Source organism: Bos indicus x Bos taurus, chromosome 2, assembly GCF_003369695.1.
Source record: "Bos indicus x Bos taurus breed Angus x Brahman F1 hybrid chromosome 2, Bos_hybrid_MaternalHap_v2.0, whole genome shotgun sequence".
In the NCBI taxonomy this organism is placed as follows: Eukaryota; Metazoa; Chordata; class Mammalia; order Artiodactyla; family Bovidae; genus Bos; species Bos indicus x Bos taurus.
This window is the reverse complement of record NC_040077.1, coordinates 38,290,350-38,302,386: the sequence shown is the minus strand read 5'-3', so window position 1 is coordinate 38,302,386 and position 12,037 is coordinate 38,290,350. Positions and strand designations below refer to the sequence as shown.

Below are 12,037 nucleotides of genomic sequence, written 5' to 3'. Positions count from 1 at the left end.
AGATCCCTTCTTGAGTGGATATGATCTTCCAGCCTCCGAGTAGTGTTAGCAGGTTTGCCAGTCACAATATCACTGTGTGATTATAACATAATGCAAACCTCCCCTGGACCAACTCTCTGATTACAGATGAGGGCATAGGCCCCAGGCTTGTCTACCGTGGCAGCCCATCCTTCTAGCTGGAATTACTGAACATGGGAATGGCAGGTGATCCAAATCAGGCCAATGAAAAATCTCTCCCACAATATTATAGTCTTTAGCAGAAGATGGTAACTAAGGGGAGGGCTTCAGCCATTTTGGTGTGTTACTCAGTTTTCCTGGGTCTCTCCCATGTATAATATGCTATTAAACTTTTGTGTGATTTCTATTTTAAAAAATCAAGTTACCAGAGGACCCAGAGCACGATAACAAATCAGTGAGATGCTGGAACTGGCTCACATACAGTACGCTCATCTCTCCCCAGATCCTCGTGTGCTCACATCATGTGGTAGCTTGAAATTGGCCATCGTGGGAATGTTTACACCATAGAAATTGGCAGATGCCTTAAGTCAGGTCTTTTTTTTCTTCCTCCTTGGAGAACCTCCCTAGTAAATGCTATTAAATATTTACCAGGATACCACCGGGTAACATTTTTAGAAATATTTAAAACAGTATATCACAGTAACCTTATAAAGGCAAGTATTTGGTGTGATGAACACATTCAGGAAATGAATACTTCTTGAGAGGTAGGAAAGGAATGTGATTCGGGGGGGATACAAAATGGCTTCAACTGATCTTGAAATGTTTATTTCTTAAGCTGAGAAACAGGTATGTGAGTGTTCATTATTTTATGCTCTATACTTTGTGTTTTTCTAAAATATTTAGTAAATGTTGAGATATAGAAGCCAGTGTTCTCATACAGTACAGTTACTTGGGTAAGTCAGGGGAGGCACCACACTTAGTCTCTATCCTTGAGCCATCCTACCAGCTTGGCAGTGATGGGGAGATCTGTGGTTCTCAGGTTTGGGGACCGAGTAGACCAGATGAATCTGCAGGATCTCTGGGGCTGCACCCAGATTCCATATTTAATTCTGAGGTTTCAGAAGAAAAAAGGAGTAAACAGCACAGCAAAGAGGTGAGCTGATCTGAGGGGAATCTTCCAGGTGCTTGTCATGATCATTTATGGATGACCCTTTGTGCTGTGCTGTGCTTAGTCGCTCAGTCATGTCTGACTGTTTTTGACTCCGTGGACTGTAGCCTGTCAGGCTTCTCTGTCCATGGGGATTCTCCAGGCAAGAATACTGGAGTGGATTGCCATGCTCTCCTTCAGGGGACTTTCCCAACCCAGGGATCAAACCCAAGTCTCCCGCATTGCTGGCAGATTCTTTACCATCTGAGCCACAAGGGAAGCCCACGAATATTGGACTGGGTAGACTTATCCCTTCTCCAGGGGATCTTCCTGACTCAGGGATCGAACTGGGGTCTCCTGCATTGCAGGTGGATTCTTTACCAGCTGAGCTACTAGATGACCCTTTAGCTCTACCTAACTGACCACTGGGCTTCCCAGGTGGCTCAGTGGGCAAAGAATCCACCTGCAATGCAGGAGATGCAGGAGACTTCAGTTCAATTCCTGGGTCAGGAAGATCCCTTGGAGTAGAGCATGGCAAGCCACTTGAATATTCTTGCCTGGAGAATCCCATGGACAGTGAAGCCTGGTGGGCTACTGTCCATAGGATTGCAAAGTCAGACACGACTGAAGTGACTGAGCACACAGGCACAACTGACCGGTGCAGGCCACCCAGCGGGCTGGGGGTATATTTGGTTACAGGCAGCAAACAGACCTTACATTGTTTAAGTGCTTGTTTCTAGTCAACCTGGGTCATAAGAAAGCTTAGGTTCTTCTAGCGAGGGGCATGTGTAGGAAATGTTAAGGGTAGATTTACAGCAAGCATAGGTCAGGGGATTCTAGAAGGGGAAGAATGTCACTGGGGGGAAATGCCTTAGCATTTCTATTTTGATTTTTGGCTTGTTATCATTCCTAGGTGAGGTGGACCGAAGTGCCTATTTTATTGCCATTCCCCCTTGCTCTTGAAAGCAAGTTAATAAAGCATTTATAGGCTGATCTGGATTTTGTACCTTACCTGACCTCCTTCCTCCTCTTCCCATTTAGTGACACTTACAGTTTGCTAAACACACCATGCTGTTTCTGCACATGCTGTTCTCTCTGCCTGGAATCTACTACCCCACCCACAGTCCTTCTCTTTCTTTAAGCTCCTCCTGTGTGAAAACTTTCCTCCCACCCCTCCACATGAGCAGAGTTTCTCTCTTTCTCCTCGGGCCCTGCTCTTCCTGGGACACACCATGGCAAGGTAGTGACTGCTCATTGGTCCAGCTCCCCTGCTGTGGTGCTGAGCTGCTTTGTGACAAGGATCCTGTGTTATTTAATTTTCTATCTCCAGGGCCTAACACCCTCTCTTTTACTCTATCTTTTCTCTTCAAAACTGTCTGCTAACACCCATGCAGAATTTAACTGAAGGCAAGGAAGCAAGGCAAAGGGGGGTGGATATGCCAAAGACAAGGAAATGGACACTAGTTGGCACAAAATTCTAATCCCATTCATTTGTAGGACTTCACTTGACCTAGTGCAGTTTGTGGAAAATAAACCACCCAAGACACAAAGGCTGGAGGTATGCAGAAGGCAGGGGTGTGGGGATGATAGCAAAGCTCCTCATATCTCTCTTTCCCTTTCCTCTGTGAACTTCTGCTTTTCTCTGTCTCCTGACCTGGTCTGAAATCTCCTGAACTGTTGTCAATAGCTAGCTCTTTCAAGTGTGTGGTGCCCTGAATTCTGTTCTGAATACAACACTAGTAGGTTCCACTAATTAATTAAATTGTACTTCATAGACTTGGAGTCAGGTCGCTTGAATACAAGATGCAAATTTATGCAACATATGCAAATCACTCATGTTCTCAAATTCCATGAACAAAATCTGGTAGCCTTGAGATAAAAAAGCCCCTGCCAAGCATCATCTCTTCTAATTATTGCTTAATTCCACCCCCCATCCCCCTTTAACATTGAACTAACACTTTCAGGCTTGGCAGGAACTGGTAGACATACAATGAGAATCAGTTATAAACAGGAAGTTCCTTAAGGGCAAAGACCCTGTAATCTATTTATTTTATGTCCTCCAGTGGCTCCTAATATATATATACTATCAAGTATACATAGTCTTGCATGGTGCACTCTACCATCAGTCCTGACTACTAAATTAGGGATGATGCAGATAAAAGTCAGGAGCTCTGTTAGCTCTGCAAAGCATGGCAGCAGAATCTAGGAACAAGGAGATGGTGACGTGCCCTGTTGAATGTGGCTATAGAAATTCAAGTTAGTTAAACTTAAAGTATTCAAGTTCAAGGCTTCTCCGGTGGTCCAGTGGTTAAGAATCTGCCTTGCAATGCAGGGACACTAGTTGGACCCCTGGTCTGGGAAGATCCCATATGTTATGGAGGAAGTAAGTCCACAGGCCACAACTACTGAAGCCCACAAGTCTAGAGTCTGCTACGCAACAAGAGAAGCCACTGCAATGAGAAACCAGCACACCGCAGCGAGGAGTAGCTCTTATTCGCTGCAACTAGAGAAAGCCCACACAGCAACGAAGACCCAGCGCTGCCAAAAACAAAGTAATTAAAAATGAATAAATATTTTTTTAAAAATATTCAAGTTCAGTTCTCAGAATAGCCACATTTTGAGGGTCTAGTAGTTATGGAGGGCTGGTGACTTTCTTATTGGGCAGTACAGATATAGGTCATCTCCATCATTACAGAAAGTTCTGTTAGATAAACCTGCTCAAGATCTTTGTCCCTCAGATGTGGTCCGCTGACCAGCAATATAGTATCACCTGGGTGCTTATTGGAAATGTAGGATCTCAGGCCCTACCTCAGTTCACAGCAACAGAATCTGCATTTTAACAAAGTCCCCAATTCATTCACGTGTGTATTCGAGTGCAAGGCATCAGTCTACATCTAGAATAGAAATCAGGGATTCTCACATTTTAGTCTGCAGCAGAATCATCTGGAGGGCTGATTAAACACAGATTGCTGGGCAGCAAGTTTAGAGTTTCTGATTTAGTTGGTGTATTAGTTTCCTAGGGCAGTTATAACAAATGACTACAAATCAAATGGTTTAAAACTAGAGAAATATATTCTTTTTCCCAATTCTAGAGGCTAGAAGGCTGAAATCAGTGTTGGCAAGGCTATGCTCCCTCTGAAACTTTCCTTGGGTAGGAAAGAATCCTTCCTTGCCTCTTCCTAGCTTCCAGAGGTTTGCTGGCCATCTTTGGTTGGCTTGAAGGTGCATAACTTCACTTCCCACCTCCATCATCACATGGCATTCTCCTCTTGTGTATCTATGCCTTGTGTCTGTCTCTTCTTCTAATGACACCAGTCATATTGCATTAAGTTCCCATCCTACTCCAGTATGACCTCGACTTAGCTAATTACATCTTCAGTGACCTTATTTTACATTATTATGTACTAGGGGGTTAAGACTTCAACATTTCTTTTTGGCGGAGGGATATAATTCAATCCGTAACAGGCATCTAGGGTGAAATCTGATAATATGTACTTTTAACAACCTCTGAGGTGATGCTGTTGTTGCTCCAGGGACCACACTTTGAAAACCATAGGTTTAAAATATCTACAAAGCAGAAATACATAGAACTAAAAGTTGGATCATGTTATAGAAACAACTGTGTTCAACTTCCCAAATGTGCAGAATTCCATTTTAAAGCACACTTGAAAGATTGCCATCCAGCCTGTGCATGAATACTTCCAATGACAGGGTTCTCCTTACTAGCAGAACAGCCTTCTCCACAGCTATGCCTGTGAAAATTCACACCCTTTGAACTTCCTGAATATCTGATATATCTAGATATATCTAGATATTTGATGGCAACTGAATGTTTCAACATTGAACTCTACATTTCCTCTGTGTGACAGAGTTCCCAGAGTCCTCTAGATTCTGGCTTGCTCCAGACAGCAAGTTTTTAGGGGTGATAATCATGCCTCCCACTGGTTATGAATTAATTAGAAATAGACACAGGAATCCAACTGATGATGATCAAATAGCCAGGTTTATTTCCAGTACATATACAGTGGCGAGTAGAGCCTGGACCTTGACCATAATTAGCCTTCCTACGAAGCGCTACCTAATTGACTTCATATGACACAGTCAGATACAGAGAAGTAGGACGACTGAAGCAGGGCTTACCCTTAAAGCCCTACATTTCGTGCAGGGTAAGTGTTATAGCTATTACCACAAAAAGAAAGGTACCACCATCAGGAGAGGGCCAGTTTCCCTCAAAGAGAAAGGAAAGCTACCTAGCTTCTCTTCCCCCTAAACTCACCCACCCAGTAAGACCTTCTTTCCCCTCTGACTAGATTTAGCATCTATATGGCATTCATCTCTACTATTCTCCTCCTTTCAAAAAGAGCCCTGATGTTGTTCACAAAAGCCCCTCTCTTTCATGTTGCCTAAATGTCTCAGGAAACTGATTCTATTTTCTACTCAAGCCAGTCAGAGTAATTCTAATCCCCTTGCAAGTGATTGGTTCAGAATGTAAGCTTAAGCCAATCAGTTCATGGTATTATCCTAGAGCCTGCTGTTGGGATGGGTGCAGGATACATATTAGCTTAATTAGACTGAAGGTGAGAACTTTTATTCACTGGTTAGAAGAGAGATTTTCTAATGAGGAAGCATTTTGTCCCAGGACAGATGGTAGCCATCTTCTAACCACAAGAGAGGGTTTGAAGAAAAAGCTTCTACCTAGAGGCCGATGCTGCTGCTGCTGCTGCTAAGTCGCTTCAGCCGTGTCCGACTCTGTGTGACCCCATAGACGGCAGCCCACCAGGCTAGAAGAGTTCAAAGTGAGCAAAGATATAGCTCCCTCACTCCAGTTATGACATGTTTGCACTGTCTTTGAATTTATTATCACTGTTATGAACGACACTAAATTTCCTCATTGTTTAAGCTAGTTACATCAGTGTTGTTGTCATTTCCAGGTAAAATATTTAACAATAAAATACTCAAATATTATTCCCATAGGTTAGAAGTTGCCTCATGGAAAGCTAAAGAAACAGAATTAAGTCTCCACCTACCAATGCTCCACTTTAATTAATTAATTCTGCTCTTAAAGTACGTGCCTTTCACTGGACAGATTATTCCAGACACAGTACTACCATCAGCTCCCAGGATCCAGCATTGTACCTACCATGGAATACACTATTAAGCAATCATTTATTGAACATATGCAGCTGGAGACTGCATTAACATTTTTATCAGACACATAATAGTTGTCATATTAAGTTCCGATGAAATAAAACCCCTGGAACATTTTTATAAAAATTTATGTCAAGGCTGTCTGTCTCAACCCTGTATCTGAGCAGTTGCATTGTGTATGGAGTTTCTTTTTTTTTTTTTTGAAAAAAATTTAACTTAAATAAAAGTCTTGATATTTATTGCTGTTCAAGTGTTTCTAGGAGAGTCCAGCCTGTGTTGCACTCAGTTGAGACAATTTTTAATTGGGTCCCATCGTTTGTCAAGTCAGCTATTCTTCCTATTTTGGAAACAACTTCAAAAGAGATACACATTCCTTCTACATCTTCATATGAATCCAATAGCAAAATGTGGACTGAAACAGCAACAAGAAGAGAAGACCAACTCCAGGTTCATCCGTTTTTGCCGGAAGTAACCACTCTATTTCTCTCCTTGCAATCCTAACTTGGCTGGTAAAATAAGAATTTCTGCCCTTCCAGAAATGTCAGGATTATAATGTCTGCCACTTTTAGCCCACTCCATCTACTTCTAACCATGCTTGGTGAATTTGGGGGAAGGCACTGCAAATGCTGCCTGAATCCTTTCTGAGTTCTTTGAAGTTTCTCTCAGTCTGTCTGCTCAGGACACATTAAATCTCTTCCACCAAGCCCTGAGCTGCCTCCTATGGGGAAACCTGCAATGCTCCAGTTAAGCCCATGACTGGACAGAGTGTTGGAATATTAGGAGTGATTAGGGGTTAGATTGTGGGCACATTACCAACCATAGTCTCCCATCAGTTTTGGCAAAAACAAAGCTGAGAGGTTTTTTCTCTTTTGGGTTGACATTTGCATTTACTTTTCTGTTGCTTCAGAATTTATACAGGTGAGAGCAACTTATTATTAATAGACAATTAGCAAAGCTCAAATCTTAGCACTCTACATTTAATTGTCTGATGACTTCAAATCCTTCAACATATATAGCTATTGAGGCCTTCAAATGAATCAAAATTAAACCAGGTCTATGGAGAAGGCACTGGCACCCCACTCCAGTACTCTTGCCTGGAAAATCCCATGGATGGAGGAGCCTGGTAGGCTGCAGTCCATGAGGTCGCTAGAGTCAGACATGACTGAGCGACTTCACTTTCACTTTTCACTTTCATGCATTGGAGAAGGAAATGGCAACCCACTCCAGTGCTCTTGCCTGGAGAATCCCAGGGATGGGGGAGCCTGGTGGGCTGCCGTCTATGGGGTCGCATAGAGTCGGACACGACTGAAGCGACTTAGCAGCAGCAGCAGCATCATAGTCCCCTACTCTGACAATATAATACTCCAACTCAAAAGGGAAAATAAGTGAATTTGGTATGACTTATTTTGAGCAAACATCATAATTTGAAATGATTACTTTCTTAGTTTGGACTTGTTATAACAGACTACCATAGACAAGGTAGCTTAAACAACAGAAATTTATTCCTCACAGTTCTATTTCACCTTTCCTTATTTCATACAGACCCACTCTATTGCTCTGCCCCCACCCTCCCATCTTACCAGAGCTAAGTGACTAAATCTGGCTGATGGAATGTGAGCTTAAGTAACATACACCACTTTTAGGCCTGGCCCTTATGATCTCTCCATTGCCACCTCCAACGTCTTTCTGGTCTGGGTAGCAGAAAGCAAAGGACTGCAAAGTCTAGACAATGATTAGAAGAGCCGATGATGGAAGGAGCCGGGATCCCTGAGTTACCACCTAAGGAGAGCTGCCAAAAACAGCTCTCTGGCCAAAGAACACCTGGCCACCTTAGACTGGGTAAGAAGCAAACTTATCTTAAGACACTGTAATTTGACGTCTTTTGTCTAATGACTAGTTTTAATTACACTGCCTGATTCAGATGTCTCACCCTTCTTTCTCATGCAACACATATGCCTCCCAGATGCTTATAACTGAAGTAGGGGAGGAGATACAAATAATGGCTGAGATTGAATTTCTCACTGGCTCAATGGGATCCTGAAAATTGCATTTCGTTTGACTTAAAGAAAATGCATTACTTGGAAACAAGATTTGACAACATAGACTAAGTTTTACCTCATTTCTCTACCCGAATTCCTTTTTCTTTCCGGAAAAGACATAATTGAGGAATCTGACCTCTCTGAGTGACAAGATTCCCCATCATACACCTAAAAGCAATTCTTTCCACCAAAGTAGGTGTCAGCTTCCTGAAGCCCCACACCCATCCTTTTATTTTCAGCCCCTCTCGGTCCTTCAAGGGTATGGACATGACCTTAGAAGTAGCTTATGGGTAGCGAAGAGTTAAACCTTTCTTTCAGGTCTTTAGCTTCTTCCGTCAACTAATTAGATTGAAATTTGAACTTCAGGCTGCTCAGCTGGTCTCTAGTAGTGCTGCCACTCGAAACACTGCCCACCACACATGTGCTTTTGACAGCAAGAGCCGCTCAAAAGCCTCTCCACGCCTCTATTTCAGGAATAATCCAAGGAAAGGGCTGATACCTGTGAAAACTGAGTGCTGAGGTCCTCTCTGTCCACCGCTTCAAACGAATAACTACCCTCAGCCTGCATTTATTTTGTGCTATAGCTCTTCTTTTTCAATGAAAAGTCCCTGTTCTCTATTCATTATAAGAATAAAGAGCTTTTCAAGTGTGAGTTGCTAAACCCAGAAGGGAACAGAGCTATTTTTAAGAGGGTTTCAACTCTGAGCTGCTGCACCAGGCCAGCCTGCCAGCCGCGGAGGTCTTCCAGGGAGGCTGAAGGCAATCACAGCCTCTCTTTAGGAGAGGACATTCAGGAAGGAAGTTCCTGGGGCAGAAGCATCCCAGCTCTCTGGCCCACAGACAGCCCTGGTGCCTTCATACCTGGCTCCTCCAGGCAAAACCACGCAAGGGGGTCGGGGGAGTAGTTTTTATTCTCACTCATCTGAGGTTTGCCTGCTGCCTTAGGTTTCTCACATGCACTTCCTCCAAATAGGAAACAATCTGCTTGATTCTCATCCGGGAGCACAGGGAGGAGGGGGGCGCCTTTATGTCCTCTCCTATCTTCGTCAAGCCATATGCAACTGGCAGCCACCACGCTTCTCTCTGTGGGAAGAGGATAATCAGAGCCGGATTCCGAATGAAAGGGGAAACATGCAGAGTCGCCTGCCTCCCATCCAACAGCAGTGGAATCCTTGTGGCCCAGGCCAGGCCAGAGCTCTTCTGAAGTCAGTGTACTTGAGGGGCAGAGTCGGGCTCACAGATTTAGAGCTAGAGGACCTGGGTTCAAGTCTCACGTCTGTTCCCTCAGGGTAAAAGGACAATGTTACCATTCTTTCAGAGGTGTTGCAATTGAGGATTATCCATCCTCTTCTTGGGTACAGAAGGGTTTGTAAACTCTGCCATTTCACATGTGTATTAATCATTGATCCAAAGGCTTAGATATGCACTCTAATTTATTTCAAGAACAGAAAACGGTGCTGCTGGATGACAGAGGAGATATTGTCAGTTTGATAGAAACTATTAATGATTAGGGCTTCCCAGGTGTGCTAGTGGTAAAGAACCTGCTTTTCAATGCAGGAAACATAAAAGACATGGGTTCAAAGGGCATGAACCCACTCTAATATTCTTGCTTGGAGAATCCCATGGAGAGAGGAGCCTGGTGGGTTATGGTCCAGAGTTGCAGAGTCAGACACACCTGAAGCGACTTAGCACAGCAGATGTTAATGATTCAGTAGGACTGAGATTATGTTTTCTATCTCCCCATCACATTAAGTTTTCCACCATAGAAAAGGGGTAGGGAATTAAAACTATTTCATTATTCTGGTAGCTGCTGCTGCTGCTGGTGCTAAGTCGCTTCAGTCGTGTTTGACTCTGTGTGACCCCATAGACGGCAGCCCACCAGGCTCCCCCATCCCTGGGAGTCTCCAGGCAAGAACACTGGAGTGGGTTGCCATTTCCTTCTCCAATGCATGAAAGTGAAAAGTGAAAGGGAAGTCACTCAGTCATGCCCGACTCTTAGCGACCCCATGGACTGCAGCCTACCAGGCTCCTCCGTCCATGGGATTTTCCAGGCAAGAGTACTGGAGTGGGGTGCCATTGCCTTCTCCGATTCTGGTAGCTACTGGGAATAAAAGATTGAATATATGCTAAAAGGTGATACGGAACAAAAATGCTTAACTAATTTCATGCAAAGAATGGCTAAAGAAAATAGAGAAACATATTTGATTATGATGCACCTAGAACCATAGAGATATAGAGCTTACAGAGATATAGAGCTTACAGAGATATGTTTCTGTAAAAGAAAAATTTTTAAGAAAAAAATAATAGGAAAAAATACAGGCAAAATACAATGATTAGACCTAAGGGCAGAGAGTGCATATACATGGAGGTGATAAAGTTATAAAGATGAGGCAACCAATAAGACTCTGAGCTTCCAGGAGGCCAAAGCAAAAAGGGAATATGATGTTACCAAATTTATATCCTATATGAGGAACCCCCTACTGCTACCAATGCCTTATCCTTTTTTATCATAAGACTTATAAGCATAGATATTTATCTTCAGGAAGAGAATACTTAGGGAGTTTCATTATGGTCTTCTTTGTGTATTTGATGGGCTGCCAAGTACAAAAAGGAAAGATTGCTTTGGGTAATTCCAGACCACAAAACTAGAATCAATGAGAGTAAGTTAAGGAGAACAGATTTTAGTTAAAAATAAAGAACTTTCTAACAATTAGAGTTGTCCATAAATGGAATGAACTGTCTGGCAAAGAAGTGAGCTCCCTGTTACTGGAAGTGATCAAACAGAGGCTGGCTAACCATCTGTTAAGGATAAAAAGGATTTGTGCATAACGAGAGAATTATGCAACAACATAATACAAGATTCTTCATGACAGTTTTATTTATAATCATAGGAAAGAAAATAGGATCAACCTACATGCCCAACAATAGGGGATTAGTTAGATTATTTAAGGTACTCTCACACCATTTGTTTTTTACAGATTTTACATAGCAATAAAATAATGATATTAAAAATGCTTATAATCTATCACTAAGTTAAAAACAGTCTACACAAAATAACATATATATTGTGATTCCATTTTGTAAAGAAAATTTCTGTATAGAAAAATAACTCTAAAGAGTGCATACAAGAAAACATTAAAAGTAATTACTATGAGTGTTTGAATTATGGGTGATTTTCCTTTCCTGGGGTTCTCACAGTTTTCCAAGTTTTCTACTTCAAGCATTTACCACTTATGTTATTAGGGGGAAAAGTAAAACAAAAAGAACTCCCAAAGAGTCTCTTATTAACTAGTAGTTTGAAATATATAATGTCTATAATTTTTTAAATCTAATATCTTATAATTTTAATTTTAAACAGGTTAATTTTTTTCTCTTATAAAATAACTTATCTTTTAAAAAGATTTCTGTCAAATATAAACACCTCCCTATGAAAAAAATTGACTTAAATTATCAGGTTTTGGCATAAAATCTAATGCATTTCTGATTGCTATGGTCATTTTCATCTGAAGTCTCTTTTGGAAATATGTGGGATATAAATTTAAAAGTTTGTACATTAAAGTAGAAACAGCTTAAGAATTGGAGTCAGACAACCCAGGGACTCAAATTTTGGCTCTGTTGCATACCAACTCAGTTTATTCAATTTTAATTTGGGATAATAATAACAGGTAAGATTTGTAGAAGATTCCCTATGTGTCAGGCACTGTTTAAGTGCTTTATGTGCAATGGAATCTTCAAATCAATCCTC

The 12,037-nt window shown here is 41.9% G+C and overlaps 1 protein-coding gene across 1 annotated transcript in view; it reads left to right on the top strand.

Moving 5' to 3' along the window:
• Positions 1-12,037, top strand: part of LOC113900206 (translation initiation factor IF-2-like) — a 113,850-nt gene that overhangs the window by 28,401 nt on the left and 73,412 nt on the right. The window lies entirely within an intron of this gene.